Genomic DNA, 14861 nt, shown 5'->3' with positions numbered 1-14861 from the left:
TACTTAGATAACTCATCTTTTGGCTTTTTATGAATTTAGTACTCTTGATCTGGAGTTGTCAAAGGATGACAAACGTGGATACTCCTCACCATTTTGCTAGGATAACTGTTTCAATTTTCAGCACTTCAGTCTATTGGCAAGAGAAAAGCAATGAATTAATTTCCATGTCAGCAAATAATTCTGGATTTAAACAAAACTGTGCGGCAGTGGTCTTGAGCACAGCTAAGGATGCACCAGAGCCAGAAAGTTAAGATGGTTATGAATGGGAATAAAGGAGGTTGTCAAAGCTTTGCTTTCCACGTTGAGTGTAAGGCATTAGTGGGGGAAAAAACAAACACCATGGGAAAAGTGTGACAAGCAAATGGGTGTCAAGTCAGAAGAGTTATCCTGCAGAATACCACTGTTAGAACACTTAAGATAATTCTGTAGAACTCTATTCATTGGAAGGGGACAACAAACATCTTCCTGCCTTGTGCATTAGTTAGAGAGTGAGGTTATAAAATACTAAGATGCTGTGGCAGTGACACAGGTAGAAAGAAAAGGTGGTGGGCTGGAATCTTGACTGAAGAATAATCTTCATGGAAGTTTCATCTAAACTTGGCTAGGAAGGGAGTAAACTCTTCGAAAGGGCTGATAATAGCAGGACTAGGGGAAATGGTTTTAAGTTGAAGGAGGGAAGATTTAGGTTGGATGTTAGGGGAAAGTTCTTTACTAGAAGAGTGGTTAGGTCCTGGAACAGGCTGCCCAGTGAGGTTGTGGATGCCCCGTCCTTGGAGGTGTTCAAGGCCAGGTTGGACGGGGCCCTGGGCAACCTGATCTAGTAAAGGTGTATGTTTGGTGGCCCTGCTGGGCAGGGGGGTCGGAGCTACATGATCCTTGAGGTCCCTTCCAACCCGGGTCAGTCTGTGATTCTGTGATTCTGTGATTGGCTCTCTCTGCTGAGAATTACAACAAAGAAAACTTCTTAAATATCAGCCTACCTTTTCCCCAGCTCCTTTAGAGCTCATAACAAACACCTAATGAGAAATTCCCTGAGCAAGGTGAGAGAGGGTCTCATCACTTCTGCAAAATTAAGTGTGAGCTAAAGTCTTTGGGAAAAAAGTCTGGCACATTCAGTATAGTTGTGCACCAAAGATTTGCTATTGGATTTTGCTGGAACTGGATCAGGCTATTACTTTGAATGCACCCACGATCAATTAATTTCAAGCTGTGCCCTCATCTATGGCCAGAACAAATCAAGATTTTTCTCCTCCTCCCACATATGCATAAGTGACATCATGTTGTTGGGTAAGTGCTGCTTTCTTGTCCAGCCAGCAATTTATCCTAGCTTGAAGTTTGGTAGCGGTTTTCTGCACAGCGTGTACTGTACAGGACACCTGGAGAATATGCTTTGCATTTGCAAGTAGTTGCTACACACTGAGGTAGGATAGAATCAAAGACTGCTGATCTTTATGTGTTGGGCTCATAGCTAATTTAGTGATTGAGCTTTTAGTGCATTAAGACAAGCATTGGCAAAAACATAGTTCCCAACATTAGGATTCGGGAGTACTTCTGAGTAACCCTTTTCAAACTACAATTGCCCTTGATCAAGCCCAGTTTGTTCCAAACTGGTTCATATCAGCCCACTCAGCCTGTACAAAGCTCCTGCATGTGGAAAACTAGTGTGAAATCAGAAAGCCGAAGTCCTGCAGGAATATTGTGCAAAGGAGTGCTGTGATATTTGCCCACTGTGACTATTAATGAGGCTCTGATGCCTAATATAATGCAGTTCTTCCAGAAGCGATGATCTAATCTGAGGTCAGGCATGCAGTTGGACCAGCACTCACTCTCCATATTACAGGGCCACTGGAATAAGGAATAAGTGAAAGTGCCAGGATAAAAGCATCCCTCTACCCCTCAAAATCTGTCTGAGGCTTCACAAAGTCGATAGGAATTGCAGACATGATCTGACTAGTTCACATAAATGCACCAGATCATAATATCTCAAAGAAATTATCAGTAGCCTTGGACTCTGTCAGAGACAGATGCATTACCATTTTGCAAATGTGGAGTAGAGTTAATGATAGAATAAAATTATTTAGAAAGCTAGTTGATAGGATTATGGCTGTAGAGCCCGACTCTCAAATTTATGCTCTCCTATATCTATCCTCCCCAGACATTATTTAGAATAATTTCTCCTTCCAAACAAAAAATGATTTTGGGAATGGCAGATTCCCAACTCTGCTATGAGATGTCATCTCCATGATGGTGATGATTATGGGATACAGCAAATGCATACATAATTACTCTCACAGCTCACAGAGCAGCAGAGAGGCCCATTTGCTGCCTCCTGAAATATATAACCAAAGACTTTTCCTCATGCTGTCTGCTCTGTGCATTTTCATGAGCTCATTCCCTGGGGTTCATTGTGAAATTGTTATAATTTTTCAAAGTGGGGGGAGAAAAATGAAAATTCCTTTGGAAATGGCATTGATTAGTCTGAAGTCATTACAATGGCTTCTCTTTTGAAGGAGCAAGGAATGGAATTCCTGTCTTTGTTTTTAGTGTGAGGAGGTAGGAAACAGACTAAGATTGCTGTGAATTTTGTGAGTGCTTCTGGAAGTGTTTTCATGTTATCCATGTGAGATTGCACACTAAGAGTAATAACAAAGTTGAGAATATTTGCTGACTTTCAGATGCATAACTTGGCCTGTGTCAATAGTTATAATGGGATCTGGGTGTAGGGTGATTTATCTGATGCAAGGGGTTGTGTTTTACAGCCTGAACTTGTCAGCCTTGAGTCACATAAGGGAAGGCCCAGCAGAATGTATAATGCAGTTGTTCAAATAATAAAATGAGAAATACCCTCCTGAACTCTTTTTCACTAAGTATGAAAATTAAATTGACTTAGCAAAACACTTTTCTGTCCCTGTCTTTCAACAACAAACAAAAGCTTCAATGTGGAGTCTGAAATTACTCATCAAGTGAAGAGACCAGGCTAGGATTTTGTAAAAAGTTGTGTGTGTTTTTTTGGTGTTTTTTTTTTCTTTTCTTTTGAATGAAGCAATTAGTTCTAAAGGGAACATGTCATCTTCTGTACATTGCTAAGGTAGAACAGTCATTGTGCTGTCTGGCAGTCCGTCAAGCTGCTCCTTGTGCATAGTTATTGGAGAAAGTGCATTTACACGTTATGTCGACGTCCGATGCCGGGAAGAGATTTCTTAAATAACAAGACACAGGCTATTATGTGCATTAGCTTTATTATTTTTTTTAAGTGTCTTAGCCTTTGGGGACAGAAGGTACTTAATAATATGTTGCTATTACAGCATGCCAACATGTTGTCATCATATCTCAGGTGCTTTACAATCAAACAAGTGCAGATTAACCTTTAGCTGTCCACTGAATTTCTGGCTAGCTGTGTTTATGTCTAGAGCTCTCAGTGTAAGCATAGGGCAATGAAGGACAGGTTACCTCTGTTGTCTTGGTGTATGGCCAGAGACTGTCCCAGGAGCAATATCCTGCTCCATCACCTGATGAGCTTAGTCCTCACAGATATGGCTTTTATTAGGATGACATGACTTTCCCTGGGGATATAAGATACCTTAGAGCATAACTAGACAGCTTGCACCTTGGAAAGCATGTATTTGTGAGAAGACTGCTGAACCACTGGTTCAGTGGTTTTGGAAAAACAGGATTGGGAATTGTTTGCTAATAGCAAAAATAAGCTTAATTATTCTCTCCAAGTTCCATGCTTTAGAGCACCATCTTGAACTTCAGAGGATGAAAAGATTTCACATGGTCACCATGGTGTTAAGCTGGTGCCTTGTGTCATGTATGTATGGGAAGCTGTGTGTTTGTCTCAAATAGAATACTACTAATAAAACAATCTTTCAACAGATCCTCCAGAGACTTCCCCTACTAAGATAGGAATACTGGTGAGGCTGAGCAGGTCTGTCTTTGGTGTTGTTTCTGCCAATTGAAGTGGGGTTATTGCGTGGCCAGGGTTGTGTCAGTCAGATGGATGTGGCTGAGACCTGGCAGGTACTCACAACCACAGCGCTAGAGTTGGATTTCAGAGCCTTGTTTCAAAGTGTAGAAAATTTATGTCTTAACAGCTTGTCTGGAAAAACTGAACATAGGCTACACAGTTCTCATTTTACTAGTAGGTGTCACAAAAACAAATGCAGCAATCCCCTATATCATAGACTCATCTTCTCTGACTCTAGGGATCTAGGGAGAGCCCTTCTGCAGGCTCCTTTTACAGAAACAGGGAAGGATCCTGCTGCTGGTATCAGTATGAACAGATGAGCCTCCAAGGTCTTTGGCACTTCAGGCTGGTTTGGGTATTCAGATCAAACCCAAAGCAACTGAAGCAAGTCACTTTTAAGCAGTGCAGGAGAAGACCAAGGAAGAGTGATGGCAATGTAGGTGAGGCTGATGAATGGGATTGAGAAGTGGAGGAATGGCTCCCTGCAGGAAATAATCACAGATGCCATCACTATAGGAGAACATCCATTTTGGAGGCTTCTTAGTTTCTTTATTCACTGATAAGATATACCAAAGGAGATCTCCATGGAATTTGGGACAGCAGCTTGCTCTTGGAAATGCTAGCGTTCTTCAGGGTGATATCTCTTCTGAATCTCTTACTGGAGTTCGGAAAGTTGTGATTATGCCTGAACATTGTAGTGTGACCAAGTGAAAGAGCTGATAAGAACTGACCACTAATCTTGGTATTGCACCCACGTACTGTTGGCGTTGTTTTAGTTCTCGGAAAAGCGGGCTTCTTTGCTTTCATAGGATGAAGCACAGATGCCTGGAAGCACAGAGCAATGTTAGTGAGGACATTTAGCTCCAGGTGGGAATCAGGTGTCACTTTCATATCTACTGTGTGATTTAATTTGCTGAGCTGTGTGGGCACCCAAGAGGCCACTAGTTCTGTGGCTCACTACTGGTTAACCCAGACACTACCTGTTCCAGAGCATTTTCTTCCCCATAAAGCTTCTAGCTGGCTGTTTAAAAAACTTGGGGCACTTCTACCCATGGTGTCAGTTGCTGTGTTTTGTTCTGGGACTTTGCATGAGAATGTCTGGGCTTCACAGAATATGTATGTCTTCTGTCTCCTGCTTTTGCACTGTGATGTTAAGGTCGATGCCTGGGAGCTTTGTCCTAGTCCTTGATCATCCCTAGACAAGTGACTAATGTACTTAGTATGCTTTGTGAGTGGGGAAAAAGGCATTCCTTGGGGAAGCTTGGTGCTTAGTGGCCCAATGTAAACTATCCTTGTTCCTCATTAAAACCACCTGTGTTCTAGACATAGAGCAGTCTGCCAGCATGCCTATAGTGCCCATCTGTCCCCTAGTGAGTGCTTCTGAACTTACTGCCCAAAATCCCAAGCTCCTCCTTAAACCAGTTTATTGCTGGGGGCACTGTTTCCCCCCTGCAGTGTGGGGTCTCTTTACTAAAAGATCTCCTAGATTTTCTGACTTTCTTCATTTGGATGCTTGATTCCTGGGAATGTGCTTCAAGGAAGAGTCTTAAAAAATGCCTTTTGCCTAGCAGTGAAGTTGTTACCCAGAAATGTAAAGCCAGAATCCCAGGGGACTGCTAAGCCACAGTTCTTTATTCCTGAACCGTATGAGGCAGTACATGGGAGCTATTTCCAACTCACCGTTACCTAAGATTTAGGTAACTATGTGAATGCCTTCATCTTTGAGCAACCTGGAGCTCTGGCTGATGATGGGGTGAAAGGAACCCCTGCATGCACCTGGTGGACAGTGCAGTCACTTACGCAACGTGTGTGGGAGCAGTTCCTTTGTGACTGGTGGAGACTGGCCTGTGTCCTGGAGAGCAGGATTTAGATTACTTTTATCTCCATTCTCCAAGCTACAGTGATTATTAATGGCTATAAAATGACCCAGCTGCAGTGTTTGGCTTAGTGACCTTCAGCAACAGTGAATTTTGCAGGCTGTATGGTGGGGGTGGGGAAAGCTTTTTCTTATTCTTCAGGAATGTTGGAATTTCTCATAGAGATGTCATGCTGGACAAGGAGCCTTGAGAGACTGTCTGCTTCACTTAGCAGCACTGATCTAAGCAGCTGAACTGAGAGATGTTTTCCTTTGAGTAAGGCAGAGGAGAAATGAAGAGGTCTCACCTCTTTCACATGGAGCAGGGCATTTATCCTGCAGCACACAGTCTGTATTTACAAATGGGACTTAGGTACCCGTGGTTTCATTTCATATTTGAAAGTGCTCAGGTAATCTGTGCTTTGGTGTTGTCCTGCTGGCTCTGGAGTGTGAAATTATCTGTGTTAATCCATTTATATGTTGCTGGGTATGTGTATGTTGCCCTGCACCTGTGTCCCAGGAGCTCAGATCAGTAACAAGACCTTGGCCACACTGTTCAACCTACTCATCAAAAGACCTATCTGGATGAGCTCATCTGTGTATCTCTGTGATACAGGCCTTGGGCAGAGGCCACAGCTCTCACTGACCACCTGCTCTGAGCAGATCCATGAGCTGAGACAGAAGTCTGCCCAAGTTATGTAGTCTTCTCACACCTCTGGTTGCATTAAGTCTGTTCTAAGGGCTGAAAGGTGCACTTTTCAGTCAGACCAGGGAGACACCTTGTGCCCCAACAGGGAGTCCATGTTGTCTGGTGCTGAACTGTATTGAAAGAGAGAATGCTGCTTCTTTGACACGCTTTATATGCTGCCTGTCAAGGTATAAGAGCAGCATTTGATGGTGCCGATACTGCTGTTTGTATCATCAGATAATCACCAGCCTAGCAAGAATTTGTAATTTGACTAACAGCTCATGACATTACTCTTATTATTTATTTCTGGCAGAACAAATGCAGCAGCAGCTTTCTTCCATGGCAGCAGCTCCAAATGTCTGTGGCATCCCATCAGCCAAGGCTCTTTTTAAAAAATTCAGCCATACTCCCCCACATCTTGCTAACTTTACAGTCCCCCATGGCATCTGTGTGCAGTGAACTGAGCTGTTGAGACTAAATGTAATTTGCAATCAGGCTTCTGTTAACGTGGAAATGTACCGGCTGCTCTCCTGCAGTATGGGTTCTCATTCTGTCTAGCATATGGTAGCATTAAATCCAGTCTGGAGTGCCTCTCTTTACCACACTGTCAGTCCTTGCAGAGTGGAGAACCCTAAAAGACAAGTGAGTAAAATACATTTCAGGAACTGGCTGCCTTCTAGCAGTGCTTGTTGGGAGCCATCAGAGGAGACCATACCTCGAAAACTAGCCCTGACAGCCTTCTAAGCAGGTACAGAAAACTGACTGGAACACTGATGCAAAAGCCATGTACTTCCCAAGGCAGGTATTGCACAGGGAGAAAGGGACAAGGAGAATCAAACAAGAGCGAGTTCATAATTAACAAGATAAAAAGCCAGAAGCAGTCTATCTTTCTGTTACCAATGTGGGAGAGATTTTGATTCAGGAGGATAGCCTGGGGTATGAAGCCAACAGTTATGTAAAGCTTTGGTATCAAATGTAGGCAAAACAAGAAATCTATCCATCCACAGAGAAAACAGACAATGCTTTTATCCATTAAGTATCTCGTTCTAGCTACAGCTTGCCATCCAGTGCACGAAGGAAGCCCTGGAATTTCTTCATTGTTAGCATATCTCCCATTGTCTTGTAAGGTAGTTTAATTTTAATTTTGCTATTTGAGTGTTATGAATAATTCATGGTGTTTTCTCACTGTCGGCTCTGATGGATGTCCTCAGCTCTTCTTCTCCGAGGCTCGCTGGGCTTTGGCCTTAGTGAAAAAGATGCAATCTGTATCTGAGGCAAATTGGAATTGAAGCAAGAAATCTATCACTATGGGCCAGCAGGGGTATGGGTATCTGAGTCATATCTTGCAGGTTTGGCTTATTCCCACCCTTAGGACCACAAGCATCTGTTCCTCTCATGCATGTTCATGTTATTTGTTACCTGTAAAACCACTGATTTGCGCTTGGTGTCCTGAGCCTTTGGTGCATGAAGAATCCTGGAGTTAAGCTGCTGGGCTGAGATCAGAGAAAAACAATCAAGTGTGTTTGATCTTAATGCTTGCTTTTTCTTAGAGGCTTCTCTGAAAATTTCTAATGAGTAGAAGTGATTACAATGTTGGCCTGTATCTGGGTGTTCAGAAGAGCTGGGTATAAAGTACTGTCAGAATCTCAGGAGTGTGATAACAGCAACCTGAAGTTCTGAGATATTGGAGCAGATTGTGGCGGCAGACCACAGGCTACTTTTCCATCCTGGAAGATTCAATCTTGCGTGGTTCAATCTATGAGTGACTGCAGGATCCCAAAGTGCTTCCTGGCAGTATTATCTTTAAGTAAGAATAATGTGCCTGTTGAATGTAGCTGCTGCTTTCTTCATTACCCTCCTCTATTTTTCCTGGTAGAGCTAAGACTTAGAAGTCTGTATTTTATTGACCTTGGACTCTGGCTGTCAATGGTTCTAATATTCACAAAACCATTTGGGGAATGTTTTTAAAGTCCTGACCCATAATACTTTAGCACTGTGAGAAGGGGACAACTATAGGGAAACTTGTGAGAAAGATGGGAATAAGCTGTTGGGTAATGAAGCTTCTTCCCAGGGAATTGTAGATAGGGCAAAGACCTGGACTGACCAGCTGGTGGATGAGGTAGATTCTGATCCTTTCTCAGCTCCAGATGGCCAAAATATTTCATGTGTGCTCATATGGAGGGAACTAATTGTCTTTACGTGGGGATAGAAAATAGATGCATTTATCCTGGCTTCACCTTCATCTGTTTTGTTTACTTAAATTAAGGATGTGAGGATTGACCTGAGAGGGTCTCATTTCTGAGCCGTAGTTTGCTGCAGCGTTTGGTTACTGTGGCCAGTGAGAATGAGGGTAAGCTCCATTGTGAGAACAGAGTATACCACAGTGCATCTCATCTCCCTCAGGAGGTGACTAATCCAAATTTAGTCCAAGGAGATAAAAATGCAGTTCAATAAATGATTCTAGTCCAGGTTTAAATTCTGAAAATACGATAAAGGGGGGGGGGGGGGGGGGGGGGAGGAAGCACGTGTGTTTACTTGCTTACACAAACATGGGCAGGAATAGATGTATATCCAAGTAAATTCCCAAGTCATATGCTTAAACCTCTTCCCTGAGAAAACCTGGATGTCAGTTTTTTTCCTGACTGTGAGTGGTTAGCTTGGGCTTGGTAGCAGGAGGACAAGCAGCTCATACTTGTCATGTTTAGCCTAAATGTGACAACAGGCAGTTCCTAACTGTGTAACTCTTCTCCTCCTCCACAAGGCATACTTGCTTAGTTCCCTCGGTGATATCCAACTGGGCTCCATCCCAATTATTTGTTTTTCTGGTAATCATCCACATTTCCATGTAAGAAAAAAATGTCATTGGAATAACTGTGGTTTTGCAAAGTAAATCACTGAGCAGAAACTCACTGCATCCTGAGAGAGAAGAAGGTAGGATTATTTTGTGAAGAGGAGTTTATGTGTGTTTAACCTATATCCTCAGGCCCTATCATTAGAGGCTGTAGGCTGCCTGTGCTGGACTCTCTGCTCCTGTGCTTTGGTGCCCTGGGATGAGGACAGGCAAAGTCTGTGAGGCTTTGCACAAGGTTTTGTTGGCACTGATATTACTGTGCACTGGGGAAATACCTACAGCTCTCAGCCTTCACATGTTTGTGGATTCAGTCTGGCAGAGTTCATTTCAGTTGACTCAGATCCCTGCCCCACTTGCTGTTTCTGAAGAGTGAGAGGTTTTCAGACATATGGTGTCTGATAGAGACCTCCTCTTCCTGTTGCTGGTGGTCAGTTTGATGGTTTTAGCAGTTCTGTTGGCCAAAAATGCCTGGGTTTTGTGCTGCTTTGACAGGAGTGGTACCTGTTTAATTGGTGGCCCTGTTTGTGGCCATCCCTTCAAAAGATCATCAAACAAGGCTTCTGGGTATGTGACTTGTAACATGGATCTTGGATGACTGTGCCAGAGCCACCTTCACAGCATTGTTAACTGTTGTGCTTCTACTTAAGTCCTGATGAGTGTTTGCTATCTGTTTCTCATGCTTTGACTGTCCTATTTCTACTTCTTATTTCTAGGAGAACTGTACAGGAATACACGTAGCATAAGCAATAGAAATAGTTGACAGTTCCTGTGGTTTCTGCAAACTATAGTGAACAATCAAGAAGCTGGTGTAGAGGAAGCAGTGTTAAGGTCCAAAGTTAACAGGTGCTACACCTTGGGCATTTGGAGGGTGTTCGAGAAATAAGATTGAAATTTTTAGAGGTGCACAGATCATATGTCATAGTGATCCTATAGTATTGACTATAGAAGAGGTTATAGGCTGCCAGTTACTTGTATTCATCCAAAAAGGGAGAAAAAAAAGTTGATGTGACCTAAAGGCTGTTGAGAATCAATAGACAGCGCAGCTGTTATCAACTGTTTGATATCACTGGTTGTCTTCTTCTGACACAGCGCAAAGTAAATTACAATGATTCCTTAGAAACATGCTTGAGGAGGAGGGTGCCTGATGGGATTTTTCCATGTTATTCTGGGGATACGTATCAAGGCTTTTGGGAACTCAGCAGGAAGGGAAGCCATCAGTTCCCTGATGAGACTTTAATAGAAGAACTGTATAGTGTGTGTTTTTGACCTTCATCTCTTGGTCAGCCTAGTTCCCTTTGACTACACTTGGGATGAAACAAAAAACAATTCACCAGAGATGTTTGTTAGTTCATAGCATGTGAAACACTCTGATCATGGGCAGTTTTTGAATGGCCAAAAATAAGAACTTCTCATTTCTGTGTAATATGGTCTGTTTACAGAATAATGAAGGGAAGGAGATGTCTCCATAGTAACCTGTAAAGCAGGCAAGCCTACGTCTTCCACTCTGATACCATCTTCAATAAATAGATTGTACATCTGGTTTAAAAAGAAAGAACCCAGAAGTGTGGTTTGCTTTGTTTTATGTGGTTTCTGTTGCTTCTAGAGAGCAGGAAGGCTGGAGTTCTGCTTCCTCTTACTTGTAATACTTGAACTGTTCTAAGCAATTCAATGAAGTTGAACAGATCTGAGTTGCTGTTACATCAAGTTGTCTAACTTCTAAGGGTTCTTTTGTAGATGAAGAGCCAGTGAACTGTGAAAAGCCTTCAGAAGATATACACAGGTGCTGAAAAGAGAAACACGTTGCCTGAGAATAGGGCCAAAAGTCTTCGTCCAACCCTGAAACAGAAAACATGGTTCAGAACAGACAAGAGAGAGTGTTTCCTGAGAGCGAGAGTTAATATTTAATCAATTTCTGAACAAGATTCCACAACCTTTCATGCTGGACACTTTTTAAAGCAGACCAGGAGGTGAATGCAGATGATCATCTCAGGACATTGGGGATAGCGTGATTTTTTGAGCTTTCAGTCAGTACTGCTTTCTAGGATCCATCTTGTTTCTTACAGCTCTCTCCTAGAAAGTAGGTCTGTTTTGTCTGAGATGAGTAGACGGAAGCTGCTCTCTGGTTTCTGACATGTCTGACAGACAGCTGTGTGAATCCCTTCTGCTGGAAGGTCAGGTATTATGTGAGAGTAAGGTCAAAAAAATAAAAAGGGTTGATTGAAGGAGCAACTTCAAAAAAAAATCACAGCTGCATTCCCCAAAAGATCAAGTTTCATTTGGTTCTACAGGAGAAAGCTAAGCTTGTGGTTCACTGCCTGGATGATGACTGCTGTGAAACGAGAATCTGAATGAGGACAGAGGCTGGAGTGAGCCAGGAATGAGGCAGAATGAAAGGCTGGGGTCAAGCTGCTGTCTGGCCAGTGTTGTACCAGTCTGTCCCTCTTGCTGGTATCCATGCTGTTCCATGTAGCTGTTTCAGAATGCTGGTACCCAGTCCTGATCATTCCTTTGCTGCCCCGGAGAGATGATTTAAGAACACTGAAATCCAACTGTTCTTCAGGCGTTAGACATCCAGTTTAAGGCCCCCTAGGAATCCAAGGGGAACAGGTTCCTGGGACTACTTTTAGCTGGTCTGGTCTGATTGCCCATTGGTATTTCCTAAGCTGGCAGATGGAACTGGGAATCTTGAGGTGTTGGAAAATAATAGAAGTTAATAGTTTTGGAACTTCAGAAAAAGTTTTATTCTTGCGAAGGTTGACAGGTGGTATAGACAAATATTTGCAGACCATGACATTATCTGAGCATGATTCCTGATTGCTGAGAGATGAAACCTGGGCAGTGCACCTCTGTCCTCTGCTTTCACTCTTGGTTTCGCTCTTCCACTGGTTAAATTCTTCATTGGCTTCTGCTGCTCCCAGTATCTCCTGTTGCCCACAATATCCTGCATTAATCAATAATTATCAGAGCTTCCTAGAGGCTACCATCTGTTTTTGTGACACGAGCTGATTTTTTATTTTTTTATTCTTTTTTAAACATCCGCATTTGTGACAAGGTACCTTGTACCGTGTTGCATGTGTGACATCATATGGGGGCTGCAGAGCCAGTAGGGCAAGGATGGCGAAAGTAATCCCTATGGAGAGATAGAGAGCTGCTTTCTAAAAGCACCCCCTGCCCTGAGCCCGGACTTAGAGTACCCGGCTGTCTCCGGGAGATGCTCTTGGGCCCTCTGGAAGCTAAAGGCAGCCATCTGCTGCCACCTCCTGTCCGAGTAGGCGATGGCACGGTGGAACCACCATCCAGTCTTCAGGTGGGGAATCGCCCCGTGGCACAGAGGCAAGGCAGTGAGGTTGTCCATCATCTTGAGCGCTGTTCTTAGGTGCTTCCGTGGTGAGCTTTCCCTATCTGCACCGTGTAGTGCCCTTCTTTCATTCTGCAGTTTTTTTTCTTTCTGGTTTTCTCAGCTGCTCAGATCCCTCAGCCAAAGACAGACCCACGCCAGGACCAGCAGCAACAATGGCAGGAGGAAGTAATCCAGCCACTTTTCTCCATCCCCTGCATCAGGGCGGCAGTGGGGAGCTGAGGTAGGACTGCTCTTCCTCCTTGCCCTCATCACAGCCCAAAGGCTCCCAGCCCCACAGGCTTGCAGGCAACTCTGGGCTGGGGCTGTAGGGCTGGGTGTGTTGCACACCCTGTGCCAGAGCTGTTTCTGGTAGATGGCCTCTGGCCAGTGAGACCATCCTGCTGCTGACCAGCCCTCGGGGCCTGGCTACTGCTGGTGACCAGTGGTTGCTTTTAATTTGTATCCCTCTGCCTCCTTTCTGTTTTTAGGAGAGGGCAAGGGCAATGCTTTGTCCATGATTGCTTTTACTTCTTTGGCTCATCCTCTAATAGCTACTGCAGCTTCCCTGCTGCCTGTGGTGACTACAAATTTGAGCTGAATTAATCCCAGACAGAGGCTCAGTTCGAGGCAAACTTTTCTTCCAACATGTTCGGTCCGAAGAGGTTTGCCACCTACCCTCCCTGCGCATGTCTCACCCCAAGCAGCACTGAGGGGCCCTTGGTCTAGTGCAGGCAGATGGCAAAGAGTGAGTCTGTCTGCCAGACCTCAGTGAGCTGACAAACAGAAAGCAGCGGCATGGCTGGTGCTGACAGGCTTTGCTTGCCGCCCTGGAAGCTCCCTTGGTGCAGCAGAGGTGTTGCTGCTCCTTCTCCAGCTGGCCCAGGCTGCAGGCCACACTCAGACCTTCAGCTTGCCCTCGTGCAACCCTGTGCTGGCCGTGCCTCAGGCTGCTCAGTTATCCCTCTGTGTGTCTCCTAGAAGCGTCAAGATTTCAGAGCTGGTTTCTCCCAGTTTCCCAAGCAATTCTTATTTCATGACATTTCTGCCTCTTTTGCTGAGGTTTGTTTTCATGCTGCTTGGCTGAAGTCAGCATCTGTTCTCACAGCCCCTGCCCAAGGAGCCTTCCTGATACCAGGTATTGGAATAGCAGGCTCTAGACCCTCTCTGATAAGATCTGCTTGTTTAGTCCCAAAGCAACCACTCCTAAATCAAACACAAGTCAACCGTCTACCTTCCTCTAATCTCTAGGACTATGCAAGTGTGTCTCATAAAGAAAGTGACACAGATGCCCTATGGGGATCTATAGTAGACCTCATAGACCCTACAGGGGGTCTACAGTAAGCACTTGCCTTCTGCAAGGGCTCTTGTAGCTGGTGTTCTGCCTGAGTTTGAATGCTGCTTCTTCCTTGAGCTGAGAGTAACAGCAAGCTTCCTCCAACTCCGCACATGTGACAGGTAAAAATTCTCAGAGTTATGCTCTGTGGGAATTTATTTTTACTGTTTCAAGAGGCTGAAGAGCCAAGCAAAGAGCTCAGAAAGCCCCTGCATCCCTGCTGTGCCATGCAGCCTGCTCTTTCTTTGGAATTCATAGATAATTGCTAGTCCCATCAAGAGCCAGTCATTTTAGTAGTGTAAAAATCACTATGGTTTTATTTCAAGCTAGAGAAACCACTTTGTCAGACTGGGCAAATCTTACTAAGCCAGTATGTGGGCTGTGGGCACAGCCGGAGTTGAACAGAAAGAGCCCAGTTCCACAAATACTAGATTTTTTTTCTCTTACTTGGTTAGAATCAGGGAAACAAAGTAAACAAGCAGAGGAAGGGCTGGGGAAGTGGGGAGGAGGGGAGGGGAGAAAACTTCCTACTTTCTGACAAAACTGTTTTCAACCCCTCCCTCAGAAAGAGAGGCTTTTTGCCATATGGAGCTTCAAATGTTTGTTTGCTTTGCCTACGTGGTTATTTACTGCTCTGGAGAGTCTGTGCTGTCTTTTCTGGCATGCTCAGGCTTTCAGGGAGTAGGATGGAATGAAAGGCTGTTTACCTACTGCTACTAGCACTTATTTAGCAGTGGAGCTGGTTTCTGATCCAGGTTTTGTCAGAATGCTCGCGCTTCAACACTGCACCAGGAGCATGTGGTGGTGAAATTAAGGGAGAAACTGCC

This window comes from Coturnix japonica, chromosome 12, assembly GCF_054131305.1.
Source record: "Coturnix japonica strain WE chromosome 12, WE-NBRP24, whole genome shotgun sequence".
Taxonomy (NCBI): Eukaryota; Metazoa; Chordata; class Aves; order Galliformes; family Phasianidae; genus Coturnix; species Coturnix japonica.
The sequence above is the reverse complement of the archived record's forward strand: the minus strand, read 5'-3'. Positions refer to the sequence as shown.